Raw genomic sequence first — 16,304 nt, forward strand, 5'->3', positions numbered from 1 at the left:
TAGCAAATAAGAGATTTAATAGGAATAATTGATCCCTAATGGGCTTCTCACAAACATATCCACCAACCCACAAGCATCCATCTAATCTATAGGGTGTATAAACCTCTGGGGGTTTTCGGCTGGCTTATTTTAATATACAAAACAGTATCACCTGAAGAGAGTTTGATCAAAATAATGATCCAAGAAACAGTCTACATAATATTATACATATGAAGAACTACGCAAATCTTCAATGTTCTAATAAGCACTTTGGTGTTTACAATTACCCTCGAGTGTCATACTTAGTTTCTTCAATATCACCTACACTACTGTCACTCCATCATTGCATATGATTTTTGTAATGCCCATCACTGCCAATACAATTTTTTCTATTAATACTATCATTATTATACTATATATTAAAAGGCTAACGCTGCTCCTCACCTCTGTGTGGGGAATGAAAGAGTTTTGCACGCAGTCAGCCGCTAGATGGCGCCTGATGGAACTATTCAAGTATTACTCCATTCGGGCGCGCACAGCTGCCAGCGCTGCCATTATGATCACGATGTTCCATCATTTTGACGGGCTGGTAACTTGTTAATAATTTATATAGCACTTTTCTCCAAAATAGATATTCACAAGATACTGTACAAAATAAATGTAAGTATTAATAGGCGGTGATTCAGTTCTATCCCACGGCTGCCCTAGATCGCACCGAACGGAGCAATTCAATTGTTGATCCATTCGGCACAAATAGCCGCGGGAAGACATTTCAGCTCGCAGCCTCCATAGGTGAGAGCTGAAATGTGCAATATATTTGCATTTTGGGCGGGTTTAGATACTTCACGCAGCTAAACCCGGTACGAATGGGCATGCACACGTTGCACTCACACCAGACAGGTGAAACAAATGAATTGGGTGCCCAATAAACAATTGAATTCCTCCCAAAGTGTACATAACAGATGAAAGCATTTGGATTATATATTCCTTTTTGTTTTTTTTGTTTTTAAAGAAAAATATTTAAATGTACCTTTTCCACACCATCCCAGGTCTAAGAGTCCAGGTGGCCTAGCGGTTCCCAATTTGTTCACTTACCATTCTGCAAGCCTAGTGATTAAGTGCTTCCACCCAACTCCAAATGGTTGGTAGATTTGGAAAGGATATCGGTCTCTGACTACACTTTGAGTCTTGCTTTGGGCACCCAACACAAATGCGCACTCTTTCTTCTGATGAAATTGAGCAGCCAACACCCCCCCATCCCCTAAAATTGCGCAAGGTACCTAAGGACAATATAGGCTTTTGGTACATCTGTTGTCTGGTTGAGAGTCCCACAGATAAGACTAAAGCCCAAGTACATTAGGAGTCTGACCTCTGAGTGATCTTCAGACACCAGCAATGTGATGCTATGTACCTCGCCAACTGTCCAGGCGTACTGCAAATGTATGGCTGTGGGATTCATACTTTCTGGGGGTGTCCTTCAATTCTGGACTTGTGGCGTGAGGGGTTATTAAGCATTATCACATCCCCTTCCATAGCCCCCCTACAGGCTTACCAAAACACAAATGCTATATTACTGGGACATATCTAGATTGTGATAAATTGACCATAACCCAGTTTTTGAAAAATCCACTCTTTTTTTTTCTTATCTATTAGGTCATCCATAAGGTACAATTTGCATTTCTGATAGTAGTACTGAATGTCCCATTGCCATTAATGAAATGGTTCAAGAGACTCAAATTGGTATCCTATAAATTTCCTTCTGTACTCTCCCCTTTTAAATTTTAATTTATTCTTTAGAAAAATGTACTAAAAACTAATGATGGGAAAAAAGCAAAATACAAAATAAACCTAAGTATTAACAGTGTACATAAGAGTAATGCATTTTTTTTAAATTAAAAAGGGCATTAATGAAATGGTTGTGTTAAAAGGCAAGTCTTGAGTCTATTTTTAAGGTTTCCAGAGTGGAAGGAAGAGAGTTCCAGGGAGTGAATTGGAGGCGCAAAGCTAAAAGCTCAACCCCCAAATTAAGAGAGCCCTTACAGTACATGTTTTACAGATCCCCAGGTTGGTGCACAGGTATATTCACTACTGGCTTAAACATTCTAAAAGATCCACAAGTGGAGCTAATTATTTCAGCTGTGATACAGAGGAGATAACGCATGCACTGCTAGGTGTACCTGAGAACTGAAATAGGGAAACACTGGAGTAGAGAAAGGTTATGTGGCGGGAGTTACAGAGCATACACACTGTGCGATTCTGGCTAAAGGACGATTTTGAACTTGCGATTTCCCTTATACTCCCCAGAGCCCAGAACCACCGATATTGACTGTACATACGGTGATATTTTGATTATGTACAATTTTGACTATACTAGTAACTAGATTGTACACTTTCTAGTCAAAATTGTCTGGCCTGCACAGTCTATTTCTTCTTGCGATACCGACCCCACGGGAGGTCTGGTTTATCACTGCAATCACAGCGTTCAGCTGTGTACAGTTTCCCCAGCAGCAGATGCTGTACTTATTCTGTATCACCTGGTCTTCACTGCACCTACCTCTTTCTATATAAGAATACCTTACTGGGCATATATTACCATGGTTCTTTTATTCATGTGCTGTGCACATTCCCATGGCAATATATTTTGTTTATATGGTCATCAAATTTCAATAGGATTTTTTTTCTTCCTGGGCTCCCAATTTTGCTTTTTCCAGCCAAAATGGCATACACTTTGGGGCAGATTCAATTGTTCCGAGCATCTAAAAATCTCATCTATGGACATTGGGCGTGACATGCGCAAACAGATGGCTAAACCACTCCAAACTCACTGCTTTCGACTTCCAAACAAAGTGCCCAATTTCAACACATTTTTTTCACAGCACAGGAGGCTGCGATAAAAATAAAAAATAAAAACAACAAGTGTCCTCCACGCCCTCTTGTGGCGGCAGCAATAACAATTGAATCGGCCCCTTTATCTGTAAATAAGCTTGCAAACTCACTGTACCAAGCTGTAGACATGGTTTGCAAAGCATCTCCACAGTACGTAAAAACTGAGCTGGCATGTTTGCTGCCATGATCTCACTTGACAAGAACTCTATTTCTTATGGGGGATTGTGGACTGGTATTCATTAATATGCTTGACTAGCTTTTGCTTTTCCTCTACTACATTAGTCTCCCTCCATCATCTTTCAAGCCTGTATCCCTTCTTCTTGCTCCACAAACACTAATGTCAAACTAAGGAGTCTGGCAATGTAGCATGCAGGGTCATACACGAACAAGGAGCGATAGAATCCATTGCAGCCGCAACATCCCTATTACAGGAACGGACAAGGGAACAAGGATCTTCACAGGCACCCAATTATCAGTGTCAGAATTATATAACTGCATTCCACAACTACATCTAGCTACCCCAGGTAAGGAGTTACAGACCTGGATGTGCTATGCAACTGGAAACGGGTGTGGTTCATCAAATCGACAGTATCTAGGTCGACAGTCACTAGGTCGACATTGATGGAAGGTCGACAGGTCTAAAGGTCGACATGAGGATTTTTTTTGTTTTTTTGTGCCGTTTTCTTCTTTCTTCGTAGAGTGACCAGGATCCCAAATTAGTGCACCGCGTCCCCTCACATGGCTCGCTTCGCTCGCCATGCTTCGGGCATGGTGCCTTCGCTTCGCTCGGCACAGATTACCGTTCCAATCGTAGTCCACGTGGATCGTTAAGTATGAAAAAATTAAAAAAAAAAAGAAAAAAAAAATGTGAATAAGCTCATGTCGACCTTTAGACCTGTCGACCTAGCACGTCGACGTAGAAACCCTGTCAACCTTCCATCCACGTCGACCTAGTGACTGTCGACCTATAGTGGTCGACCTAAACATTGTCGACCTAGATACTGTCGATCTTCAGAAACATGGAATCTGCACAGCACTTAAGATTTTCCCCTCACAGACAGCTAGGTGAGAACTGAGTGAAATGAGGGTAATAGCCAATAAAATGAAATGAGTGTAATAGCCAACTGCTGGATAGTTTATTCAGACAAAAGACCACATAACTTGGGAGCCTTTATAGAATCCACTACTTTATCTTTCTCCAAGGCTTTGTACATAGACCCCTCATCTTTTAACACAGACAAGCATACCTGGAGAGTAAACATCCATCTTCTGCAGGTAAACACACTAGGACAAGAGGAAGAAGCTGCAACTTATAAGCATCTGAACTTCATATTATACTATCTATACTAAAACCACAATATATTATTTTGCATTATTAGGAGTTTTTGTTTACAGGAACTTGAGTGAGATTCTATAGGCTTAAACTATAGGCAGTCACAATTTTCTGACATGCAGCATCATACATAAAATATACTACATACATTTAGTGGGCAATTCAATCTTTTTAGTGTGGCTGCGCCAATTAGGGGGCACCTGGAGCAATTCAATTGTTGCTCCGTTCGGGTGCGATTAGCCGCAGGCGAACACATTTCAGCGTGCAGCTCTGGAGGTGGCAAGCTGAAATGTGTGATGAGTCAACTGTTTGGGTGTCCAAACAGCACTTTCCACATTGCGCCCGTTGGTTTAGACATGTTTAGCAGATTTATGTGGCTAACCAAAGTCTGTGTTTTTGTAAGAAAAATATTTGAATATCGCCCCGTGATATCTTGTCACTTTAGATGGGGTGCAGGAAAACAAATGAATCGCCCCCTTAGAAAGTGCCCATACCTTTCCCCTTACTGCATCACATAAAATGGGTTAGCAATGCTCCTTACAGTAGCAATAAGCAGGCACATTAAATTGATGACACAAGTGAGTGTTCTGGGACTCAGAAAAGGAACATCAGGAGAACAATGTTGCCATCGGTGTTCACTAAAAGGTAAAACCTTATGACAACTTCACTATATAATATCTGCATACATGAATTCAATTATTTCAACTGGGTATTAAAGAAAAATATATAGTAGGGGGGGGGGGGGGGGGGAGTTGTAAAATTTTGGAGAGAAATAAAGTGGAGAAGTTGCCCATAGCAACTTGTCATTTTAGAAGCTGTGCTAGAAAAACGACAGTTAGAATCTGGTTGCTATGAGCAACTTATCCCACTTCACTTCATTTATTGCCAAGGTTAGATAAATCTCTCCCTTAGAGGGTACTCAATTTCCCACGGCCGTTGACCGCGGGTATTATTTTGCCGGGAGATATCCAATTAGCCCCATGGCCGGCACTTATCGGTTATTATGCTTTGCATGCCTACATAATCCCCAAAAAGCACCTGCTGGAGCTCCGATAAACACGTAGGATCGGGAACTTATCCCGTATCCCATGTGTTGTTATCATGCGAACGCGGGTCCATTTTCAACCAGTGAAAACGGCCTGTAATTGGATGCTGCAATAAGGACCATCGGTCATACATCGTGATATCAGGACTTTTCTTTTTTATTGGCCGAAAATGGATCGGGCCTAATAGGATGACCCCCACCCCCCAATGTATGGAGATTGTCATCGTTAATGTATTTAGGACTTAGACAAGGTTGCTAGATTCAAATAAAATACTTTTACTGCAGTATTACGCAACAAAGTGAAGCATTTGGTTGGTTTCCATTGACTAAAAATTGCCTTATGTATAAGAATCTTTATTCAGGTGATAGCACGAGACTCCAATAATTTCAAACTTGCCACTTTGTGGGTGGATCAGTAATCCAACAACACTATAGGGGCGATTCAACTAGCCATGAGGTTCTGTAGTGGAAATGTGGATTGCATGATGTTTTGCTTAAAGGTCTTAACTAATTTTTGATCACAAAGTGCAAGCAAAAATTATCAGTGTTTCCACAACCATAATTACTTTTAACTGTAACATACAAGGCTACTATAGAACCTTGCAGCGCACTGAATAACTCCCTACGTAGTCCAAAAGAACATCCCATATTGTGTGCATCTCTGCCGACACTAACGCCAAAAGGGTTCTAGATTAAGTTACAGGAAAGCGGCACTATGTATTCAAAAGTCATTGGCCATTCCACCTCCGTCCTGCATAAGCAAATAGTGTGCTCCTGCAGCAGACATGTTGCGAAGGTATAAAACAGGTAGAGGGGCACTGATTAGATCATTTGCTAATAAATTGACTTAGAAAAGGGGATCATTGTGGAAATTGTTCGAATTGACAGTCAGCTCAGGATCCAAATGATAGCAGAAATGGAAAACATTGACAAAGATACTGTTAGGAAAGTTTTGCTTCAAGATCTTAACATCGCAAAAGTTTGTGCTAAGATGATTCCAAAGCTACTCACTGCCAAGCAGAAAGAAAATTAGCAAATTTGTACAGACATTTTCAAACAAATTCAAGCGGATTCGCATTTTTTTTTTTTTTTTTTTTACATAAAGTTACTACAAGTGTGTCATTTTGGAAGACTGTGTACCAGAAGGCAAAACAGTGAATTAACAGTACTACAAAAATGTTCTAGAAACTTTGCAGGAAAGAATTAATCAAGAGGCCAGAGTTGTGTAAAAATGGTTTTATCTTCTCTCATGACAATGCACCAGCCCACACAGCTCTCTCTATAGCAGTTTTTGGCTGAGAAACAGATTGCAGTGCTAGAACACTCTCCACACTCGCCAGATCTAGCAGCATGTGACTTCTTTCTTTTCCCTAAAGTTAAATCTGCAGTCAAGGGAACCCGTTTTGCATCAGTTAGTGATATAAAGAAGAAAATGACAGATCTGTTGATACAGTGGACATATAACAGGATACAACGCGGCTTTGATCAATGGAAAATAAGAATACATAAGTGTGTAAATAAAGAAGGGGAGCACATAGAAGGGGAATGGAGTTAAAATGTACGTGATAGAAATATATGTAAATTGTAGCATCAGTCTCGTTATTTAATAGCCACACTGATGAGGGAGTAGGGAACAAACTAATCTACCACATGGAGAGATTTCTCCCAGAGACGTGTGCAGAGTGATCTTGCACAGATCACTCAGCACACACTGCGATGTGTGCCGAGCGAAGGGGGGGAAAAAAAAAAAAAAAGGAAAAAAAGAAAACGCTCACTGTACCCAGCGGTGAAGTAAGCGATCTGGCATGCATGCTACCAAATCTAGAGCTGGCCGCGCATCGCTGTCGCCAACACCCCTACACACGGAGCAATGTGTGCTTCATTTCTAAGCAATTAGAAATTAAGCAAGCATCTCTCCGTGTGTACCCCCCTTTACAATGTATGAAGTAGCTACAAATTGGGCAGACAATGGATTCAAGCCTTTGACTTGCACAATACATTTACAGTAAAGTAAATTTCCAATGTTTTAAACTGCAAATACATAACAAGGGATTTTTTTTATTTATTTTTTTACATAAATTGCTCTGGTTTACTATATTAAGATACATGCTGGCATTCACCTTTTTATACTTATTTCTTCTAGTTGTTAATAATGTACAGATTGCCAAGTGTTATATTACTAGCACTGCAAACCTTGACAAGACATAATGTAGTCAGAGGTGAATCTAATGAAATAACAGAGAAACACGTAAGATTTTATATAGTGCCATATGGACTGCTGGTAGAGAACTGCTCACTCTCTTCCAAATCCAGATTATGAGTTAACAACTTTCCACTTTGCCTTGAACGTGGCAGTCCAAATGAAGAAACAGTGAACAGACAGTAACAGAATCTGTGCTGGGAACACTTCCCTTGGCTCAGATTCCCACCTCTGAAACCAGTATTAAATCCAGATCATATTCAGTTAATATACATTTACTCTTTGAGCTTGATCAGCCTAGGTTCTCCTGACAGACACACCTTTGGAACTGCACTTCGTATTCACAAAGGTTGCGTCAAAAGAATTTGGTTGTAACATTCTCATTCTCTATAAAATACTCTGTTTAGGTTTTATTAAATTATATTCTGCTATATTGCTGAAAGTCATCCTTGTCAATATATTAACTGTATGATTTAGTAAAAACTATTTAAAAAGCTAAAGATACTTAAAGTAAATAAATGGAGCTGGCATCGGTCAGGTCAGCTCAGCCACTTGGGCACTCCCGTCTCCGAAACAGACCCCCCCCCCCCCCTTCCCAAGTTATTTTATTTTTGCCCCTATTCCAGATCCTCCTCTGTTCCGTCGCTGCAGCACACACAGAGCTGCCGTGGGCATTCTCCAAGCACGTTCGGCGTGATCTGCGCTGCAAACATGACCCGTTTTCGCCGTCCAATTTTAGAATAGATTTTATTGTCATTACTACTGAAAGTTTATGGCAAGGTTATTCTCTCAAGCACTGCTATCTTGTTTGCTTTTTGTTATATCTTTTTGAGAACTTTCTATACCAATAAGCAGCAATGTCATAAAAAATAATAATCATATAAAATGCATATAATCAGCACGGGTGGTTTTCAGTTTGCCGGCTGTTGGGATACTGGCGCCGGAATCCCGGTGCCCAGCATACCGACACCTTTTCTCCCTCTTGGGGGTCCACGACCCCCCTGGAGGGAGAATAGATACGTGCCCGCAGTGTGGGAAGCGCAGCGAGCCCGCAATGGGCTAATTTGCACTCGCCCAGCTGTCGGTATGCCGGCGGTCGGTATTCCGGCGCCAGTATGCTGGCCACCAGGAGCCCGGCCGCTGGCATACCATACTACACCCATCAGCACCATTGTTTCATGTTCTTCTGCATATACTTGGCACAACCCCCGTACCACCACCACCACCTCATTCCTATACCAACATATACATAGAGGTAAGGCTCTGACCCCTACTAGGTGTCCCGCTCATCAGAAACGAGTCTGAATGCTGAAACTTAAATATGTTCCAACTCAGGCAGTGTCTCATGTTGTAACCATACCAATCTCCCACTTACACTTAATAGCTATAGGAGGGCATCCTAGAAAATGGACTAGAAGCTTCATAGTAGAAAAGGTACAAAACTTACAGTAAGCAGAAGGAAAACTAAATAGGACAGCAGCTTTAAGGATACATCAATTCTGTGGGTTGAACAACTTTCCCTACAGATCGTACGCTTGCGAGCAAGGCCTTCCTACCTCTATGTCTGTCTGTTATTACCCAGTATTGTTTTTTTCACAACTGTAAAGTGCAACAGAGTTAGATGCTCCATCTAAAGATGAATACACACGGTGCAATATAACCATACGATTTTGACTATATAGTCAAAATCATAAGGAAAGTTAGTGCAAATCGCACCATGTGTACACAGCTTGAGATACCGATGCGCGGTCCCGCAGAATCTGTATCGCAAAAAAAAAAAAAATAGACTGTGCAGGCAAGTCAATCTTGACTATCTAGTATGCCAGTCAAAATCGCACCATGTGTATACAGCAGTGGTTCTCAAACTCGGTCCTCAGGACCCCACACAGTGCATGTTTTGCAGGTAACCCAGCAAGTGCACAGGTGTATTAATTACTCACTGAAACATTTTAAAAGGTCCACAGGTGGAGCTAATTATTTCACTTGCGATTCTGTGAGGAGACCTGCAAAACATGCACTGTGTGGGGTCCTGAGGACCGAGTTTGAGAACCTATGGTATACAGTATCGGTGCTTCTGGGCTCTGGGGGAGTTCAAGGGAAATTGCAAAGTCAAAATCGGGCATAGACAACATCTCACCGGGTGTATGTACCTTAAGAAACTGATCATAAATAAATAAATAAATAAATAAATAAATAAATACATTGAAACAAACATAATAGACATCACCTGACATTCATAAAGTACAGATTCCTGTGAATTTGCTACATTCCTATAAATATTGGCTCAGCACACAATATTGATGCTCCACTGTATTAGTAAGAACCTGTAGTCACCTACATAGCCATTTAATTTAATGCAATATTTTTTTTTTGGGGGGGGGGGGCGTCACCTTGCAGAAGACATGCCAAGAGAATACAATAAAGATCAGTGGATATGCAATTTCATTTTGATAACAGTATTTACTATATTAAATATAAAGATGTCAAAATGACTATTGAATATGCAATGCCAACTAGTATAAAACTACAATCCGATCATAAAAGATATCACAGCACTTGGTAAAATACAAATGCCAGAGACTATACAGCTGAAAATCACGACTCACTCTTTAGAATGGGTTAAGAGGAGGAGGGCTTCCCCCCCCTAAACTCCCATTCAATAACCATGACTGGGAACACATCGCTCCTGTCTGACTGAGCAAGAAAGCTGAAACCAGAGGCACTGACTGCCCAGCTGCACAAAGAAGGCTTGTCTAGAACTAGCCAGTCTACCTGAAAATAATCCCAGCTGTGTCAAAAGGCCTAGAGAAGTTCAAACGTTAAAAGAACTTTTCTTGCCATCAATTGGAATTGCCATCAGGTATTGAACGCTGTAAAGAATATTTGAAAATGGACAGAAGTCATACTGACAATCGCTAGTAAACTGGTACTACTGCTTTAGTAAAATTAACTTAAAAATGAGGAGTTAAATGACACTGTTCTATTCCAAAGGGGTTTACAGCTCACACTCTTAGCCGCCCATTTGTCAAGTTCCTGTCTGCGTGGCAGTACTCAGCATAATAAGGCAGCAAAGAGTTTATTACAAGACTAACAGGAAGATAAACACAGCCACAGGGAAATTAGAGGATTTACCTAAAGTCATATAAAGGAGAAGAGTGACGCAGAAGCGGCCTTTTGCAATTTCTATTTCGTAATAAAGTAAAAAAAGTTGTGTCTTTGTAAAGGATCCAAAAACAAACAGAAAAAAAAGGAACAATGCAGAGAAAACAACCCACAGGCCTCTTAAGATAGCTCCAAGTATGCACTCACGGAGGTCTAATTTGGTCCCATGAGATAGTCTTTTATCATCACAACAGGCATTAGTACTACATTATCTCAGGACATCATAACCAAGCGCCATACTCCAAGCAGAACGCTGACAGTGAGCAACAGCTTCACAGGTAAGAAGCTGCAGACTGTCTCTCCTTCATGCCAGCCACCGGCGCACCTTGTGTGGGTGCTGCAGAGGCAATATAATCAGCGGAAGAGTGATATGTCACTCATTCAATAAGTTATGTGCTCTCTAACCCAGAGGTTCTCAAGTGGACTCCTCAGGGCACCCCAACAGTCCAGGTTTTAAGTTGATCTATGCTTGGCCACAGTTGACTTAGGGCCTAATTCAGATTTGATCGCAGCAGCAAATTTGTTAGTAAATTGGCAAAACCATGGAGGTCATTCCGAATTAATCGCTAGCTGCTTTCATTCGCTGCGCAGCAATCAGGCAAAAAAAAATGATACAGTGCCTTGCTAAAGTATTCACCCTCCTTGGCTTTTTACCTATTTTGTTGCATTACAACCTATAATTTTTTTAATCTGAATTTTATGTGATGGGTCTGCACAAAATAGTCTAAGTTGATGAAGTGAAATGAGAAAAATTTGTATAAAAAATAATTTTTTAAAATAAAAATTTGCATGTGCATATGTATTCACCCCCTTCAAAAGTTCTGGTGCAACCAATTACCTTCAGAAGTTACATAATTAGTGAAATGAAGTCCACCGTTGTGCAATCTAAGTGTCACATGATCTGTAAGTATAAACACACCTTTTCTGAAAGGCCCCAGAGGCTGCAACACCACTAAGCAAGAGGCATCACACCATGAAGACCTAGGAGCTCTCCAAACAAGTCAGGGACAAAGTTGTTGAGAAGTACAAGTCAGGGTTGGGATATAAAAAAAATGTCCAAATCTTTGATGATCCCCCGAAGCACCATCAAATCCATCATCTTCAAATGGAAAGAACATAGTACCAAAACAAACCTGCTAAGAGAGGGCCGGCCTCCAAAACTCACAGACCGGGCAAGGAGGGAATTAAATCAGAGAGACAGCCCAGAGACCAAAGGTAACCCTGAAGGAGCTGCAGAGTTCCCAAGCAGAGACTGGTGTATCTGCGCATGTGACCACAATAAGCCATAGGGTGTGTACACACAGTGAGATATTGTCTTTCAATTTTGACTATATAGTAAAAAATCGCAAGAAAAGTTAGTGCAGATCGCAAGGTGAAAGTCACCTTGCGATCCCGATGCCCGGTCCCACCAGGTCGGCATCGCAAGAAAAGATAGACTGTGCAGGCAAGTCAATTCTTGCTAGATCGGTGTACTATCTAGTTCATCTCACATGTCAATGACATCTCATATAAGCCAAAATCGTAAGCACACACAGTCCATATCTCAAGAAAAGTTAGTCAAAATCTGTGCTATCTGGGCTCCGGGGAGTTCAAGGGAAATCGCAAGTGAAAATCGGGCATAGCAAGGATCTCACCGTGTGGACACACCCATACACTCCATAGAGCTGGGCTTTATGGAAGAGTGGCTAGAAAAAAGCCATTACTGAATGTTAAAAATAAGAAGGCACGTTTTGAGTATGCCAAAAGGCATGTGGACGGCTCCCCAAATGTATGGTGGAAGGTACTCTGGCCAGATGAGCCTAAAATTGAACTTTTGGGCCACCAATTTGCTGCTGTGATCAGATGTGAATTAGGCCCTTAATTAGTACCTCGGTCAATTTGATTAAACCATTTATGCTGAGCCATGAATATACTTAAAACCTGGACCATTGGTATGCCTTTGGGAACCTCTGTGCTAACCCCTGGCATGTCTAAAGGTAGTGCTGGCCCTGCTTAAAACCTAATGCATGTCCTTTCGGGATCCGATCTGAAGATCGACACTGTCTAGGTCGACAGGGTTTCTAGGTCGACATGTGCTAGGTCGACAGATCAAAAGGTCGACATGAGTTTTTCACATTTTTTTTGAACTTTTTCATACTTAACGATCCACATGGACTACGATTGGAACGGTAATCTGTGCAGAGTGAAGCGAGGCAACTTGCCCGAAGCATGGCAAGCGAAGCGAGCCATGCAAGGGGACACGGTGCATTAACTGGGCTTCCCGGTCACTGTACAGAGAAAACGACACCAAAAAAAACATGAAAACCTCATGTCGACCTTTTGACCTGTCGACCTAGAAACCCTGTCAACCTAGTGACTGTCAACCTATAGTGGTCGACCTAGACACTGTCGATTTGATGATCCACACCCGTCCTTTCCTCTAGTAAAAGCAGCAGGCACAGACAGCCTCGATGCTGTAAGAAATTGTCTAGGATACAAGATTAGCTCTTACCATAACTTCCATATAATCCAATTCACCTACTGTATTAAATGTGCACAGGTCCACGGTATATGGACTACAACAAACTGTCATTAACTTCATCAACTTCAGATATTATCATTTTTTAAATCAAACTGAATCAAAAGAAAAAAAAAAAACACCAACAATGTCTCTCAGGTCCCTTTAACACAAGAATTACAGAAAGGCTATGAGGTTTCAGATCATACAGAAACCACGTTTATATTTGCATGCATTTCCTTACACACCCCACCTGTAAAGTGATGTTGGGAAATATTTACTGGTTAATACTTCCAGTGTCCAGCAGACAGCTATGACCTCACTGGGATAACTGGAAGGATTTTTTTTTTCGACTTAAAAGGCAGACAAAAGATCAGCGTTGACGGTAAAATTATGTATAGGACAAGAGTAAATGACTTGTTTAAGCACCAGTCCTGAACACATTACAACCGCATTAGAGAGTCATTTATCAGAAACCTATATAAAGAAAGTCAGCATAACTTGTAGGATGCTCAGTGACACAAATAAGACACTGTACTGACCAGCAACTATGAAGCTAGTGTGGACAATAGGATTTGGCACATATAAGGGTGTGTACACACGGTGAGATTCGGACTTAACCGATTCTCACTGTGCGACAGGGGCCGGGTCGGCACTTAGCCAGTATCGCAAGCACATAATGAGTGTGCTTGCGATCCTGGTTCTGTGCGATTTTGGCTAAGTGTCAATCTTGACTATCTCTTCTATAGAGATAGTCAAGATTGACTTGCCTGCACAGTCTATTTTTTCTGCCGATGCCGACCGCGCGGGGCTGCGCATCGGCATCGAATCGGGATCGCAAGGTGACTGTCACCGATTCTGACTATATAGTCAGAATCGGAAGAAAAGATAGTGCAGATCGCAAGGTGACAGTCACCTTGCGATCCCGATTCGGATCGCACAGTGAGAATCGGTTAAGTCCGAATCTCACCATGTGTACACACCCTTAGGCAAGTGTATTCGTGACAACCAAGTCTTCATTATGCCCTATTCTAAAAACTCACATTCAGTTGTAAAAATGGACGTGTTTCAACCTGGCCATTCAGTATGACAAGATCTGTAGCGTGGCTAGCCACACAGGGGAGATGTCAAGCTGGACAGCTCCTGTAATTTGGCGAGACACAAATTTCCAGATGACATGGGATACAAAATAGAAAATAGTATATTTAACTGTCAGCCTAATGAATGCACAGTACAGTTGCAGGCAGATGTAATAGAAGCATCTTACCTGATCAGAATGTCAGAAAATATAAACATTACAGACTACATGTAATTTAGCCTAGATTTCCTCAAGTAAGTGTAAAACAGAGATCGACAGTCTGCAGGATCACACCTGTCACATTTAGAAACACGCTGTCAAAACATCAAATAATAACAAGCAAAAAGAAAATATCTACATTTAGCACTTATTTCTGCTGAGTAGTTATTGGGCATTGCATGCAGCCCTTCCTGGTGACTGCCTTATCACATTAGTGTCACTGTACTAGGAGGAGGTCTGTGATAGGAATTACCCTACGCTGGAAATAGCATGGTTCCTCCACAGGCACCTCAGCTGTCTGCTACTGAGCCCCGGATCTCAGCCCCTCCAGTCCTCTGCAGCAGGCACCACTCTCCATGTACGTGCACCGCCAGGCACACAGCTACTGTAGCAGCAGCAGCCCATCTATGTGGCCCCAGCTAGCAGCAGCCCATCTATGTGGCCACAGCTGCCATCTTTGTGGCCACAGATAGCAGCAGCCCATCTATGTGGCCCCAGCTGCCATCTATGTGGCCCCAGCTAGCAGCAGCCCATCTATGTGGCCCCAGCAAGCAGCAGCCCATCTATGTTGCCCCAGCAAGCAGCAGCCCATCTATTTGGCCCCAGCTAGCAGCAGCAGCCCATCTATTTGGCCCCAGCTAGCAGCAGCAGCCCATCTATGTGGCCCCAGCTAGCAGCAGCAGCCCATCTATGTGGCCCCAGCTAGCAGCAGCAGCCCATCTATGTGGCCCCAGCTAGCAGCAGCAGCCCATCTATGTGGCCCCAGCTAGCAGCAGCAGCCCATCTATGTGGCCCCAGCTAGCAGCAGCAGCCCATCTATGTGGCCCCAGCTAGCAGCAGCAGCCCATCTATGTGGCCCCAGCTAGCAGCAGCAGCCCATCTATGTGGCCCCAGCTAGCAGCAGCAGCCCATCTATGTGGCCCCAGCTAGCAGCAGCAGCCCATCTATGTGGCCCCAGCTAGCAGCAGCAGCCCATCTATGTGGCCCCAGCTAGCAGCAGCAGCCCATCTATGTGGCCCCAGCTAGCAGCAGCAGCCCATCTATGTGGCCCCAGCTAGCAGCAGCAGCCCATCTATGTGGCCCCAGCTAGCAGCAGCAGCCCATCTATGTGGCCCCAGCTAGCAGCAGCAGCCCATCTATGTGGCCCCAGCTAGCAGCAGCAGCCCATCTATGTGGCCCCAGCTAGCAGCAGCAGCCCATCTATGTGGCCCCAGCTAGCAGCAGCAGCCCATCTATGTGGCCCCAGCTAGCAGCAGCAGCCCATCTATGTGGCCCCAGCTAGCAGCAGCCCATCTATGTGGCCCCAGCTAGCAGCAGCAGCCCATCTATGTGGCCCCAGCTAGCAGCAGCAGCCCATCTATGTGGCCCCAGCTAGCAGCAGCAGCCCATCTATGTGGCCCCAGCTAGCAGCAGCAGCCCATGTATGTCAGAGCTGTCACACAGTCACCTAGTACGTGTGCAGCCAGGTCCCCCTCCCTCCACTACACATGCATCTTAGCCTGGCTGATACAGCCACGCCGCCAGCCATAGGACCAGGCTCTGCACCTCCATCCTGCCCTGCAGCATCCCCTGCCCTTCCTCCTTCTCCTCCCCCACTGCCTCCAGCATCCTCACGGCTCTCCCGCAGCACACAGCCTGTACACCCTGTCCCAGTGGCTGCGCTGCGGGAGAGGCTCAGGCCACGGCTGCCACACACAACTGAACTGCCGTGATTAATCGAAGAGGGGGAGCCGCAGGGTCTTGGGGGCCGGAGTGCGAGCACCCCCTCAATGCGGCCCCCCCATCCCCGGTCGTTACACACAAGAGCCATACCGTTACTCGCATCCGCAGTGTCTGCTGAATCCTGGGGAGGAGGGCCGGTGCCGGGTCCGAGTTCTCAGCGGCTGAGGTGGAGGGTTTTTCTTT

General features: G+C 43.4%; 1 protein-coding gene across 4 annotated transcripts in view; it reads right to left on the reverse strand.

The window, feature by feature from the left end:
* SPATS2 (spermatogenesis associated serine rich 2) overlaps positions 1-16,301 on the reverse strand; it is a 206,994-nt gene extending 190,693 nt beyond the window's left edge. For 3 of the 4 annotated variants that reach the window (XM_063952680.1, XM_063952676.1, XM_063952678.1), the window contains exon 1: positions 16,212-16,301. The gene's annotated coding sequence lies outside the window, so the exon portion shown is untranslated. Of the gene's footprint in view, positions 1-14,145; positions 14,246-16,211 lie in introns of all 4 variants that reach the window. The other variant, XM_063952677.1, reaches the window with a different exon arrangement.
* Between the last annotated feature and the right edge of the window lie 3 nt (positions 16,302-16,304).

The sequence above is a fragment of the Pseudophryne corroboree genome, chromosome 2 (genome assembly GCF_028390025.1).
Source record: "Pseudophryne corroboree isolate aPseCor3 chromosome 2, aPseCor3.hap2, whole genome shotgun sequence".
Classification (NCBI taxonomy): Eukaryota; Metazoa; Chordata; class Amphibia; order Anura; family Myobatrachidae; genus Pseudophryne; species Pseudophryne corroboree.